Genomic DNA, 15,695 nt, shown 5'->3' on the forward strand with positions numbered 1-15,695 from the left:
CCTATGCCGGTCCAACCGTACATGGTCCCCGCAGCTAACCCTCCGTGGGCAGATACCTTGTCCACGCAGTTACAGAAATTGAACTAGTCACTGACTACGAAGTCTATCCCTCTCCCGCCTAAGACCAAAGGGTTCCTCTAAGCGGGCCATTACTTCCTCACAATCCACTGCTGTCACTGACACCTGGTCTAATGAAGATGGCGTTTACACTGACCCCACAGATTCTGATACTGACAATACTGATGGGGATAGTGGCTCACAAGTGGATGTTCCTGATCTCTTGGAGGCCATTAAGCTAATTTTACAGATTACGGATGATCCCGAGCCATCTGTCCCTCCTAAGAAACCAGATAGATTTAAGCGGCAGAAGGTGGTTAAACAAGTTTTACCTCACTCTGATCACCTGGTTGATATACGTCAGGAATCTTGGGAAAATCCAGGCAAGAAGTTTGTGCCTCACAAATAGCTGCTTACTCGCTATCCCCTCGCGCCAGAGCTGACTAAAGATTGGGAGACCTCTCCTCCAGTGGACTCGCATGTGGCGCGGATGGTGGTCTCCTCAGCTCTACCTGTCACTACCGTCACCTCTCTTAAGGAGCCTACGGATAAATGTGTGGAGGGTTGTCTGAAAGCGATTTACACTCTCACGGGTGCTGCACACAGTCCCACTATTGCAGCAACATGGGCTGCAGAGGTCATTGTAGCGTGGGCCCAGGAGTTAGAAGCTGAAGTCTCCTCTGACCATGCTAGACAATGCTTGTCCTATATTGTCACAGCTTCTCACTATATCAAAAAGGCGGCTCCCGATGCCAGTATTCTGGCGGCCAAGGCTTCTACTACATCAGTCCTGGCTCGCCGGATTTTGTGGCTGAGATCCTGATCTGTGGATCTGGATTCTAGAAAAACCCCGGAGGTGCTCCCTTTCAAGGGAAATATCCTGTTCGGAGGGGACCTAAATAAGATAGTGGCTGATTTGGCTACTGCCAAAACTGCGTGTCTAACAAGTACTGCTCCTTCAGCGTCGAAGGCTAAAAGTACTTCCTTTCGTCCCTTCCATCCTTCAGGTAAAGCAAAAGGTCAGGCGTACCACAAACGGGCCCGCACTTCCAAACCTGGTAAGCCAAAGCCCAAAAGAGCCTGGGCTGCCCGTCAGCCAGCTTCCAAGACCGATAAGCCTGCCACATGATGGGGCGGGCCTCCCCCTGGGGGGACCCCAGGGTGGGGAGCCGGCTTCTAGGGTATACCCAGGAATGGTTGAGGACCACTACAGATGCCTGGGTACGGGAAGTCGTTACTCAAGGTTACGCCATAGCCTTCAAAAACCGTCCCCCTCATCGATTTTGCCTGACAGACGTCCCTTCAGACCAGATAAAGGCAAAGACTCTACATTCGGTGGTACAGACCCTCCTGGACACAGGAGTCGTAGTACAGGTGCCTCTTGCTCAGAGAGGCCAGGGGTACTATTCTCCGCTGTTTCTAGTACCGAAACTGAATGGGTCCTCCCGACCCATTCTCAACCTCAAGGCCCTGAACAAGTTTGTGAGAGTCTCCAAGTTCCGTATGGAAACCCTTCGCTCTATAGTTCTGGCCTTGGAGCCTGGGGTTTATATGGTCTCCCTGGATATACAGGATGCTTACCTGCATGTTCCTATAGCAGTGTCTCATCAGCAATACCGGAGGTTTACGGTTGGCAACCTCCACTACCAGTTTCGGGCACTACCCTTTGGTTTAACAACGGCTCTGCGAGTCTTCACCAAGGTTATGACGGTGGTACTCCGTCGTCAAGGGGTCAGGATACTTCCGTATCTAGACGACTTGTTGATCCTGGCAAATTCCCCAGAAATTCTCCTACGTCACCTAGATCTGACGATCCAGTTTATGCAAGCCCACGGGTGGCTAATCAACTGGAAGAAATCCTCCCTGATCCCTGCTCAGTGCATGGTGCATCTGGGAGCGCTATTGGACACGCACAACCAGCGGTTGTTCTCGTCTCAGGAGAAGGTCCTGAAACTTCAGGACAGGATTCGTTGCTTCCTCTCTCGTCCGCAAGTGTCGATTCATTCGGCAATGCAGGTGCTGGGCCTCATGGTGTCAGCATTCAACATAGTGGAGTATGCTCAATTTCATTTGCGCCCCCTTCAGAGGCTGATTCTGGCTAAGTGGGACTGCCTGCCTCACCGGATCAGATCTCACATGATCTCCTTTACTCCGGAGGTCCGTCTGTCGCTGTGCTGGTGGCTCCAGGACCAACAACTGTGCAGGGACCGTCCCTTCTGGATATCCAACTGGGTACTGTTGACAACAGATGCCAGTCTGAGGGGTTGGGGCGCGGTGTTGGAGTATCACTCCCTTCAGGGACGGTGGACAAAGGAGGAGTCTCTCCTCCCGATCAACATTCTGGAATTGCGGGCGGTCTTCAACTCGTTGAACCTAGCCCAGCATTTATTACAGCACCTTCCTGTTCAGATACAGTCGGACAACGCCACCACAGTGGCTTACATAAATCATCAAGGCGGCACTCGAAGCCGCATGGCAATGAAGGAAGTATCACGGATTCTTCAATGGGCGGAATGCCATCTACTGGCGATATCGGCAATATTCATTCCGGGAATCCTGAATTGGGAAGCGGACTTTCTCAGTCGTCAGGACGTACACGCCGGAGAGTGGGGCCTTCTTCCAGAAGTGTTTCAACTCCTAGTGGAGAGGTGGGGCCTTCCAGACGTGGATCTGATGGCGTCTCGAAACACAATCACAAGGTTCTGGTCTTCGGAGCAAGGACAAGAGATCCTCAAGCAGCATTCATGGATGCGCTGGTGGTGCCATGGAAGTTTCGGCTGCCGTACTTGTTCCATCCAGTTTCACTTCTGCACAGGGTGATTCGCAAGTTCAAGCAGAAAGGAGAAATCCTGCTTCTTATAGCTTCAGCGTGGCCCAGACGGCACTGGTTCTCAGACCTACAGGACCTTTCGTCAGAGCATCCAATATTACTTCCACAACGCCCAGACCTCCTCGTTCAGGGCCCTTGTGTCTACCAGGACCTGGCCCATCTGTTTTTGACGGCATGGCTCTTGAAGCTCCCATCTTGAGGTCTAAAGGTTTTTCTGAGGCGGTCATTAAAACTATGTTGCGGGCCCGGAAACCGGCTTCTGCTCGGATTTACCATAGGGTCTGGCATTCTTACTTTGTTTGGTGTGCATCTAACAATCATGACGCTTCCAAATTTAGTACTGCAAAGCTTTTAGCTTTCTTTCAGCAGGGCCTAGACTTAGGCTTGCGGCTGGCCTCCCTCAAGGTTCATATTTCTGCCTTGTCGGTGTGGTTTCATAGAAAAATTGCAACCTTACCTGATGTTCATACCTTTACTCAGGGTGTGTTGCGTATCCAACCTCCCTATGTCCCGCCTGTGGCTCCTTGGGACTTGTCGGTGGTTTTGGAAGCGTTGCAAGAACCTTCATTTGAGCCTCTTGGTTCAGCTGACCTTAAGTGGCTTTCCCTTAAGGTGGTGTTTCTGCTGGCTATTGCCTCAGCTAGAAGAGTGTCGGATTTGGGTGCTCTGTCTTGTAGCTCACCTCATCTGATATTTCACCGTGACCGGGTGGTCCTTAGGACTTGGCCCGGATATTTACTTAAGGTGGTTTCTTCATTCCACCTTAATCAGGAGATTGTGGTTCTGGCCCTTGCCTCTCCTGACTTGTCTCCCAAAGAGCGGTCTTTGGATGTGGTACGGGCTCTCCGTATCTATGTGAAGAGAACTGCTTCCATTAGGAAATCTGATTCTCTCTTTGTTTTGTTTGGATTTCACAAATGTAGCTGGTCTGCTCACAAGTAGACTTTGGCCAGCTGGATTAGAATGGTGATTGCACATGCTTATGTGAAGGCTGGTCTGTCAGCTCCTGCTCACATTACTGCCCATTCTACTCTGTCTGTGGGACCTTCTTGGGCAGCCCGCCGTGGTGCGACCCTTGAACAATTGTGCAAGGCGGCTACGTGGTCCTTAGTGAACACGTTCATAAGGTTCTATGCCTTCGATAGTGCCGCTTCCCAGGATGCTTCCTTTGGACGCCGGGTTCTTGTGCCCGCTACAGTTTGTCCCCTCCCATAAGGAACTGCTTTAGGACATCCCCATTGTCCATTCCTTGTGGAGCCCAGTGTACCGCGCAGCAGAAAATTAGATTTATGGTAAGAACTTACCTTAGTTAAATCTCTTTCTGCGAGGTACACTGGGCTCCACAAGGCGCCCACCCTGACGCACTTGGCTTCTTTGGGTTGGTATGGCATTAGCCGCTGACACTTCTCCTGTCGTGAGAGTGTGGTTTATGTGGCTACTAACTGATGTCGTCTCTTATCCTGCTACTGCATTGGGCTGGTTAACTGAAAACTGAGCTCCTGTGCGGAGGGGCGGGGTTATAGAGGAGGCAGCGCTGTGCTTCTTGGGAACAGTCAAAGCTTTTGAGCCTGTTGGTGCCTTGGATCAAGATCCTACTCTACACCCTATTGTCCATTCCTTGTGGAGCCCAGTGTACCTCTCAGAAAGAGATTTAACAACGGTAAGTTCTTACCATAAATCTCGTTATCGCAGCAGAATTACCCCCTGTGTCTCTAGGCTTAGAGCCCCCACCCCCCTTCACTGTGTCTCTCATGTCAGCCTTCTCCCTAGCAGCCAGCCACTCTCATCTCTGTGCCACATATGTATATACTGCACAGCGATAGCATGCGCCTCTTCGGGGATGGCAGCCACAGAACAGGGAGAATCATCACAGCTCCCAGCAGCCCTCGCTCTGTTGTAACTTCCACATCACAGAATACAGCACTCGGTGGAGCAGTAATAATAGTGGGCAACTGCAAAGTGGTTGGGTTGTATGGTGTACCAGCTGCCAGTCTTATAACAATACACCGTACCTGCCCTTACCGTTATACTTGCACCACTGATTATGAGAATCTGGCACTATACTGGGTACATTACGTGAATCTGGCGCTATACTGGGGTATTATGTGTATCTGGCATTATACTGGGTGCATTATGTGTATCTTGCATACTGGGTGCATTATGTGTATCTGGCACTATACTGGGAATATTATATATAACTGTCACTATACTAATGTGCATTATGTGTAACGCACTATACTGGGTGCATTATGTGTATCTGGCATTATACTGGGTGCATTATGTGTATCTGGCATTATACTGGGTGCTTTATGTGTAACTGGCATTATACTGGGTGCATTATGTGTATCTGGCACTATACTGGGTGCATTATGTGTATCTGGCACAATACAGGGAATATATGAAAATGGTACTATACTATGTGCATTATGTGTAACTGGCATTATACTGTGGGCAGTATGTGTATCTGGCATTACACTGGGTGCATTATGTGTATCTGGCATTATACTAGGTGCATTATGTGTATTTGGCACTATACTGGAAATATTATATATAACTTTCACTATACTAATGTGCATTATGTGTAACTTGCACTATACTGGGTGCATTATGTGTATCTGGCACTATACTGGGTGCATTATGTGTATCTGGCAATATACTGGGTGCATTATGTGTATCTGGCGTTATACAGGGTGCATTATGTGTATCTGGCGTTATAGTGGGTGCATTATGTGTATCTGGCGTTCTAGTGGGTGCATTATGTGTATCTGGCACTATACTGGGTGCATTATGTGTATCTGGCACTATACTGGGTGCATTATGTGTATCTGGCACTATACTGGGTGCATTATGTGTATCTGGCACTATACTGGGTGCATTATGTGTATCTGGCATTATACTGGGTGCATTATGTGTATCTGGCATTATACTGGGTGCATTATGTGTGTCTGGCATTATACTAGGTGCATTATGTGTGTCTGGCATTTTACTAGGTGCATTATGTGTATCTGGCACTATACTGGGTGAATTATGTGTATCTGGCACTATACTGGGTGCATTATGTGTATCTGGCATTATACTGGGTGCATTATGTGTATCTGGCATTATACTGGGTGCATTATGTGTATCTGGCATTATACTGGGTGCATTATCTGTGTCTGGCATTATACTGGGTGCATTATGTGTATCTGGCATTGTACTGGGTGCATTATGTGTATCTGGCACTATACTGGGTGAATTATGTATAACTGGCACTTATGTGGTCATAATGTATAAGGGACATTATGGTGTGTGGCATTATGTGTGATAGGCATTACGTTGTGTGGCATAATGTGTAATGGGTATTGCTGTAAGGAGCAAACATGACAAATAATGTAAGGGGAATGAATAAGGATTTTTTTCCCCTGTGGTGGCCAATGTCTGGGCGTGCAGGTTGCAAAACTGGGGTCATCTTCACCACGCCCCCTTTTTGGGTAGGTGGGCGCAAATTCTTAATTATTACAAAGGAAAATTCTCTATTCTTACCAAGGTCCTCCACTGTAGCTCCTCCCACATGATCTCACAGCTCCTCCCACACTGTGGGCACTGCATATATGATTTAGTGGTGAGTTCTGACTTTAAAAGTAATTAGAATAACACAAAGATGATATTTATAAGTTACTGGCTGTTCTACCCGTTCTTCACACGGGAGTTTCTGATCTTCATGGTTGTACATATAAATGAGTGTTGATAATTTGGTAAATCTATATTTGAGATGTCTTAATGTAAGTAAATATTATTCATGGTTCTTGGCGTTACCCGAGGAGCACCCATAGCAGATACGGTAAAAGGTGAGTAGCCTGTAGTGTGTTGTTGTTGTTATACAGGGGGAGCAGCCTGTAGTGTGTTGTTGTTGTTGTTGTTGTTGTTACTATTATACATGAGGAGTGGCCTTTGGTGTCCTGTTGTTGTTGTTATTGTTATTATTATTATTATACAGGGGGAGCAGCCTGTGGTGTCCTGTTAGTATTATTATACAGGGGGAGCAGCCTGTGGTGTCCTGTTATTAGTATTATACAGGGGTGGGAGTGGCCTGTGGTGTCCTGTTACTATAGCAGCAGAGTAATAATAACAGTAATGAGTGGTCACCCTCCGCTGTACACCCAGATTTCCTACTTTAGTTCCCCTCTCCCCACATCTACACCCCGTCTGCTCTCCTGTGTACTCTCCCCTGGTTATGAATGAAAGGGTCGACCTGTTTAAGGTCGACAGTCAATAGGTTGACAGCTATTGGTCGACATGCGGAAAAAGCCGACACAGTGAAGAAGGCCAACACGGGACAGGTCAACACATGAAACATTGAAAAAAACAACTTGGTGTCATTTTCTCTGTAACATCACCAGGACCCCAATTAGTGCACCGCGTCCCCTTGTATGACTCACTGCGCTTCCCAAGTTACTATTACCAATCATAGTCCACGTGGATCGTAAAGTATAAAAAAAATATCAAAATGTCAAGTCGACCTTTTCCTGTGTCAATCTTTTTTCCCATGTCGATCAATCGTGGTGGACTTATTGACTGTCGATCTACCATCGGAATCCCCTCTCCCCTCACCTCCCCCCTATCTGTGTGACCTGGGTACAGTCACAAATCCTCTCAGGTTCTGGAATAAATATAATACAAAATCCCAACATCCCTAATTCATGTGTCTGTAACTGATTCCTGTGCAGCAACTGGCACCAAGTACGTGTCTGGGAGGAATAAGACCCCGGCCATGGGAGGAGCATTGGGGTAACATACAGTACAGCGCTGTGTGACTCTGAGGAGCCTTATGGGGCACAGGAACCTCTGACAGACGCTGACCAAGGATCTCTGGCTGTGGGGGGAGGGGGGGGGTCTTTCTGGTCACAGAGTGTCATGTGTCTGTGTTACATGTGTTTTCTGTGATGTTAGAAAATATTTATTGTGGAACCGCACTAGTCTGACAATAGTACTAAAGTATAAGGAATAAATGAAGAAACCAATATATGTGCAGTTAATGAATAATTCTTAAACTGCTAACGATTGGCGGTGCTCCCAGGAATTTTGTAGGTTAGACTACAATAAAAAGGAGAGAAAAGACAAAAAACCCTTGTTTGGGAGCACTCATTGGTAATGATCGAATTGTGAGTAGTGAAAGGAAATGAAATAAAACTTAACCTTTATTTATTTCTTGAAAATAAAAATAAAAAGTAGTGTCTATAATAGAAGAGCTTGTTGACTAATAAAAAAAAACACTTGTTGACCTTTTTAACATATGAGGTACAAGATGGTTGAAAAAGGTGAAAATATCGAGAGACAATGATGTGTTATGTATCTATATATATATATATATATATATATATATATATATATATATATATATATATATATATATAAAAAATATAATATATATGTGTGGATGCCGTGTGGTACCAAACGGCATTAAAGGCATCAAAAAAGATCATCACTGAGCATGCCCAAAATGTAGGTATACCTGGTAGCGCAGTTGTAATGTGAAACTCGAGATTGGAGTACCAAAGAGGTAAGAGAAAAAATGTAAGGATAGGTCAAGGTTTTATTTAGTGAAAAAGGGCCCACTGCACCTGGTATTCTCAGGAGGTTTCCCTTCCGGATACTGACCAGGCCATGCCTGCTTAGCTTCCGAGATCGGACAGGATCGGGCGTATTCAGGGTAGTATGGCCGTGGGCCGTTTGTTAGATTGAAAATAAATGAAATGAAAAGAAAAGATCACTGCTGCTATCTGTACCATACATAAATCAGAGGAAAATTGATTCAATAAGTTTTTCCAGAAGCAAAAGTGTGGAGAATGGGTATTTTTCTTGAAAAGGGGCCCACTGCACCTGGTATTCTCAGGAGGTTCCCCTTCCTAGTACTACCCAGGCCATGCCTGCTTAGCTTCCGAAATCGGACAGGATCGGGCGTATTCAGGGTAGTATGGCCGTGGGCCAATGTGAAGAGGGTAATAGGAAAACCACACTCTGCTTTCTGTACTTCACATATAGTGAAAGAATTGATCTGAAATGGAGTAATGGATATGAGTACAAATACACAGAGTAATGGATATGAGTACAAATACAAATATAAAGAACCCCGGTGGTCTAGTGTATTGTTTACCACAGCCGCAAGGTATGCGGCCAGTATCGTATAGTAGTAACTACGATACTGGCCGCATACCTTGCGGCTGTGGTAAACAATACACTAGACCAGCGTAACTTATCAGTATGGTGTACCTATGGTATATTTTGATCTAATTTTCTACTTGACATTCATCCAAGATTAATCAGCATATCAATATGGTATATTTGCATTAAGTTTGACATTGCTTTTCAACAACTGCAGTATTGTTTCATGCTTATCTCTTTATTTTTATTTTTATTTATTTTTTTCATTATTTTTTTCATGATCATCCTTATGTTCATCTTATGTTCATTTTTCGCTTATGTATACTCATACATTGTTATGTGAGCCAGCCGTGAGCTCTAAACAATCACATGATTATCCATTTATCTTTATTACTTTTTGTTTCCTGTAAAGAACTATAATAAGAGCACTGTTCTGCTATTTTTTTGGGAGCTGACCCAGAGCTTAAAAGCTAACAACCAATTTGACCCAGCCCCAATTTTCACATAGCACCCATCTGTAACATTTTTTCATCACATTCCAATACCACACACAATCACCATTTCACACTCTTTTTCACCAGCAGACACACATCTCACATACACACATATCTTCACAATTCTTCCCACACACATTTATATTTATCCTTTTCCTCTTCTATCTCTCTTCAATTCCCTGTATCTCCTTTTCAACATCTCTCCACCACCAACACACACTCTTATCTGGAAATACCATTTCAGATCAATTCTTTCACTATATGTGAAGTACAGAAAGCAGAGTGTGGTTTTCCTATTACCCTCTTCACATTGGCCCACGGCCATACTACCCTGAATACGCCCGATCCTGTCCGATTTCGGAAGCTAAGCAGGCATGGCCTGGGTAGTACTAGGAAGGGGAACCTACTGAGAATACCAGGTGCAGTGGGCCCCTTTTCAAGAAAAATACCCATTCTCCACACTTTTGCTTCTGGAAAAACTTATTGAATCAATTTTCCTCTGATTTATGTACGGTACAGATAGCAGCAGTGATCTTTTCTTTTCATTTCATTTATTTTCATTCTAACAAACGGCCCACGGCCATACTACCCTGAATACGCCCGATCCTGTCCGATCTCGGAAGCTAAGCAGGCATGGCCTGGTCAGTATCCGGAAGGGAAACCTCCTGAGAATACCAGGTGCAGTGGGCCCTTTTTCACTAAATAAAACCTTGACCTATCCTTACATTTTTTCTCTTACCTCTTTGGTACTCCAATCTCGAGTTTCACATTACAACTGCGCTACCAGGTATACCTACATTTTGGGCATGCTCAGTGATGATCTTTTTTGATGCCTTTAATGCCGTTTGGTACCACACGGCATCCACACATATATATTATATTTTTTATATATATATATATAGATACATAACACATCATTGTCTCTCGATATTTTCACCTTTTTCAACCATCTTGTACCTCATATGTTAAAAAGGTCAACAAGTGTTTTTTTTTTATTAGTCAACAAGCTCTTCTATTATAGACACTACTTTTTATTTTTATTTTTATTTTCAAGAAATAAATAAAGGTTAAGTTTTATTTCATTTCCTTTCACTACTCACAATTCGATCGTTACCAATGAGTGCTCCCAAACAAGGGTTTTTTGTCTTTTCTCTCCTTTTTATTGTTTTCTGTGATGTGTCTTATATGTATTATATTTATTTCTAGACATTCCAGCAGTGAGGAACCAGAGTCTTTATTACACGTCACATGTTCTGTATTCTCATCCATCACTAAGCATTGACATGGACAGGAGTCACAGGACTGAGAGGATAATAAATATCACCATGGAGATCATCTACCTGCTGACTGGGGAGGTGAGGGGATCTGGGAGTGTCACAGTGACATCACTTATATCTATAGTAATAATACAGGGACATGACTGGGGAGGTGAGGGGATATGGGAGTGTCACAGTGACATCACTTATATCTATAGTAATAATACAGGGACATGACTGGGGAGGTGAGGGGATCTGGGAGCGTCACAGTGACATCACTTATATCTATACTAATAATACAGGGACATGACTGGGGAGGTGAGGGGATCTGGGAGTGTCACAGTGACATCACTTATACCTATAGTAATAATACAAGGACATGACTGGGGAGGTGAGGGGTTCTGGGAGCATCACAGTGACATCACTTATATCTATACTAATGATACAGGGACATGACAGGGGAGGTGAGGGGATCTGGGAGTGTCACTGTCACATCATTTATATCTATAGTAGTAATGATACAGGGACATGACTGAGGAGGTAAGGGGATCTGGGAGTGTCACAGTGACATCAGTTATATCTATACTAATAAAACAGGGACATGACTGGGAAGGTGAGGGGATCTGGGAGTGTCACAGTGACATCACTCATATCTTTAGTAATAATACAAGGACATGACTGGGGAGTTGAGGGGATTGGGAGTGTCACAGTGACATCACTAATATCTATAGTAATAATACAGACACATGACTGGGGAAGTGAGGAGATCTTGGAGTATATGTATTCATAGTTGGTGTCTTCCCAAATTCACAGGATTACACAGTAGTGAAGAAGACATCCAGTGATTTTGAGACATGCAGCAGCCGTCCCCGTGTGTCAGGAGGACTGAACAGGAACCGGAGCCCCATCACGGTTCCTCAACCTTACTCACTGATACATGAGAGGCCCAATGACCAGAAGATCCTGGAACTCGCCAACAAGATCATTCAGCTGCTGACTGGAGAGGTGACTGCTGGGAATGGGGCATTATACAGTAACACCAGGGGATGTGTCTGGGTGATGACTGGAGAGGTGACTGCTGGGAATGGGACGTTATACAGTAACACCAGGGGATGTGTCTGGGTGATGACTGGAGAGGTGACTGCTGGGAATGGGACATTATACAGTAACACCAGGGGATGTGTCTGGGTGATGACTGGAGCGGTGACTGCTGGGAATGGGGCATTATACAGTAACACCAGGGGACGTGTCTGGGTGATGACTGGAGAGGTGACTGCTGGGAATGGGGCATTATACAGTAACACCAGGGGATGTGTCTGGGTGATGACTGGAGAGGTGACTGCTGGGAATGGGACATTATACAGTAACACCAGGGGATGTGTCTGGGTGATGACTGGAGCGGTGACTGCTGGGAATGTGGCATTATACAGTAACACCAGGGGATGTGTCTGGGTGATAACTGGAGAGGTGACTGCTGGGAATGGGACATTATACAGTAACACCGGGGGATGTGTCTGGGTGATGACTGGAGAGGTGACTGCTGGGAATGGGACATTATACAGTAACACCAGGGTGTGTGTCTGGGTGATGACTGGAGAGGTGACTGCTGGGAATGGGACATTATACAGTAACACCAGGAGATGTGTCTAGGTGAATACTGGAGAGGTGACTGCTGGGAATGGGACATTATAGAGTAACACCAGGGGACGTGTCTGGGTGATGACTGGAGAGGTGACTGCTGGGAATGGGGCATTATACAGTAACACCAGGGGACGTGTCTGGGTGATGACTGGAGAGGTGACTGCTGGGAATGGGACATTATACAGTAACACCAGGGGACGTGTCTGGGTGATGACTGGAGAGGTGACTGCTGGGAATGGGACATTATACAGTAACACCAGGAGATGTGTCTGGGTGATGACTGTATCAGTGTGTGTCAGGTTCCTATAAGGTGTCAGGGTGTCTCTGTATATGTCTCCATGCAGGAGGGGGAGTATATAGAGGAACACAGGGGTCTGTACAAGGACGTGATGATGGAGAATCACCGGCCCCTCACATCACTGGGTAAGAGGAGACTGTCATGTATTGTACAGGGGAGAGCAGGTATGGGGGCTCCTATATACACACATCATCTGATAATCACATATATACACTGTACTCAGTCGCTCTGTGTCTCCTACAGATGGGCCCAGTAACAGAGATACCCCAGAGAGATGTCCCCGTCCTCTGTATTCCCAGGATTGTACAGAGGAGAATCACAGGACCCCACAGGAGAATCACAGGATCCAACAGAAGGATCAGGTAAGTGGGTGGAATACGTACGATTTAAATGCGGCCGGGACGCTGGCCGTCAGTATACTGACAGCTGCATCCTTGCCACCAGTATGCCAGCAGCGGTGAGGGCGCTAGAAAGCCCCATTCGGGCTCGCCACAAGTTATTTTCTCCCTCTATGGGTGTTGTGAACTGTCAATATATGATGATTAGAGTTGCTGTGTCTTATACACTGATATTATACTGTTTCACCAAACTTTAATCTGACTGTATGCAAATGCCAGAGTGTTTTTTTGTGTGTTTGTTTTTTAGGAAGAAAGTCTGTCTGATATTAAAACAGAAGATATAGAGGGAGAACAAGAGACGTATATGACAGATATAACGACAGAAGATATAGAGGGAGAAGAAGAGACGTATGTGACTGATATGAAGGCAGAAGATACAGAGGGAGAAGAAGAGACGTATGTGACTGATATGAAGGCAGAAGATATAGAGGGAGAAGAAGAGACGTATGTGACTGATATGAAGGCAGAAGATATAGAGGGAGAAGAAGAGACGTATGTGACTGATATGAAGGCAGAAGATATAGAGGGAGAAGAAGAGACGTATGTGACTGATATAAAGGCAGAAGATACAGAGGGAGAAGAGGAGACGTATGTGAGGGGTGATCAGCAGTGTAAGGAGGAGGAAATCCCTACAGATATCAGCACAGGTGAGTAATAATCACTTATTACCGAAAAGAGTCATATATTCTCCTTCCTCAGTCACTACAGTAATCTCTTATCCTACACCCTCCTCTGTCACTACAAACTATTGAGGGAAATATATTTCTCTTGCGTCCTAGAGGATCCTGGGGTCCACTTCAGAACCATTGGGTATAGACCAGAGGTTCTCAAACTTGGTCCTCGTGGGCCCACACAGTGCATGTTTTGCAGGTAACCCAGCAGGTGCACAGGTATATTAATTACTCACTGACACATTTTAAAAGGTCCACAGGTGGAGCTAATTATTTCACTTGTGATTCTGTGAGGAGACCTGCAAAACATGCACTGTGTGGGCCCACGAGGACCATGTTTGAGAACCTCTGGTATAGACGGATCCGCAGGAGACATGGGCACTTTAAGACTTTTCAAGGGTGTGAACTGGCTCCTCCCTCTATGCCCCTCCTCCAGACCTCAGTTTAGAAATTGTGCTCAGGCAGACTGGATGCACTCTGAGGAGCTCTACTGAGTTAACCTGAAAAGACTTAGGTTTTTTTATTTTCAGGGAGCACTGCTGGCAACTGTCTCCCTGCTTCGTGGGTCAAGGGGGCAGAAGTAGGAACCAACTTCCTGAGAGTTTCTGCTTCTGGCTGACAGGACACCATTAGCTCCTGAAGAGTCCTGAACGCTAGCTGCGCCTAGATGCTCACTCCCACAGCCTGCCGTCACCCCCCCTTACAAAGCCAGAAGTCAGAAGACGGGTGAGTATAATAAGAAAGAAGATCTATGTTGCAGTGACGGCTGAAAGGTACCGCGCAGCGGGCGGGAATGCTGCGCGCCATGCTCCCATATCACACATGCACAATAGGGTGCAGTTCGCGGGGGGCGCCCTGGGCAGCATGATACCTCATAAAAAACTGGCATAGAGGGGACATATGGTGCGGTGGCACAGTCCTACCCCCATCAGTATAAATATTACAGTGGGATAATCTGAAGAGAAGCGCGCCATTGCGGGGGCGGGGCTTCTTCCTCCGTTAGCCAGCACACTACTCAGCGCCATTTTCTCCCCTTCCAGGCTGCAGAGGAGATCGCTGGTCCTTCACTGCTGAACAAGTATCAGGGTGCAAAACGGGGGGCACAGTGCAATTTGGTGCTTTGCATGTGATATATTTATAATTGTAAAAGTGCTGCAGGTCTGTAGGCAATTTTGTTTTACAGGCATTGTGTTACTGGCGCTGGGGTGTAAGCTGGCAAATCCTCTCAGTATCCCTCTGACAGATTTTACTGTGGGTTTGTCTCCTATAAGCCCGGAGTGTCTGTGGAGTGTTTGGTACACGTGTGTGACATGTCTGTGGCAGAGTGCTCTTCTCCGGAGGTAGCTATATTAGGGACACAGAATTGTAATGTGGTGACCGTGTCGGCACCCACCCGAACCTGATTGGGTGAAAGATTTGTGTGATAGTGTGAATCATAACAGAAAAAGATTGGATAAATCTGAGTCTGAGGCACAGACCTGGAGAAAGTCTGTGGAGGATGTGATGTTACAAAGCTCTGCTTTTTCTCCCACAGAAGACGCCTCGGGGTCACATAAGAGATCATTTGCCCAACTAATTCATACTGATACCGACACGGACTCTGATTCCTGTGTCGACCCTAGTCGTTCCACAATAGATCCGAAGTTAGCGAAGAGCAATTCAGTACACGATTGTAGCTATAAAGGACGTCTTAAACGTTGAGGAGACCCCTTCTTTGCCTGACAAGAAGGTGTACCTTTATAAAGGAAGGAAAGTGGAGGTAACTTTTCCTTCTTCTCATGAACTAAACACCCTCTTTGAGGGGGTCTGGGGAAATCCTTATAAGAAATTTCAAATTAGGTTGTTTATCCCTTCCCGGCAGAGGACAGGAGAAGGTGGGAGTTGCCCCACGTTCTGGACAGGGTACTGT

General features: G+C 45.9%; 5 pseudogenes; 3 read left to right on the plus strand and 2 right to left on the minus strand.

Moving 5' to 3' along the window:
• Nucleotides 1-8,475: 8,475 nt before the first annotated feature.
• LOC134896475 (5S ribosomal RNA) lies at nucleotides 8,476-8,593 on the minus strand (annotated as a pseudogene).
• Nucleotides 8,594-8,734: 141 nt separating this feature from the next.
• LOC134893932 (5S ribosomal RNA) lies at nucleotides 8,735-8,852 on the minus strand (annotated as a pseudogene).
• Nucleotides 8,853-9,835: 983 nt separating this feature from the next.
• Nucleotides 9,836-9,953, plus strand: LOC134895095 (5S ribosomal RNA; annotated as a pseudogene).
• Nucleotides 9,954-10,094: 141 nt separating this feature from the next.
• LOC134896477 (5S ribosomal RNA) lies at nucleotides 10,095-10,212 on the plus strand (annotated as a pseudogene).
• Nucleotides 10,213-12,767: 2,555 nt separating this feature from the next.
• Nucleotides 12,768-15,695, plus strand: part of LOC135056991 (gastrula zinc finger protein XlCGF57.1-like) — a 56,073-nt pseudogene continuing 53,145 nt past the window's right edge.

The sequence above is a fragment of the Pseudophryne corroboree genome, chromosome 3 (assembly GCF_028390025.1).
Source record: "Pseudophryne corroboree isolate aPseCor3 chromosome 3, aPseCor3.hap2, whole genome shotgun sequence".
Taxonomy (NCBI): domain Eukaryota; kingdom Metazoa; phylum Chordata; class Amphibia; order Anura; family Myobatrachidae; genus Pseudophryne; species Pseudophryne corroboree.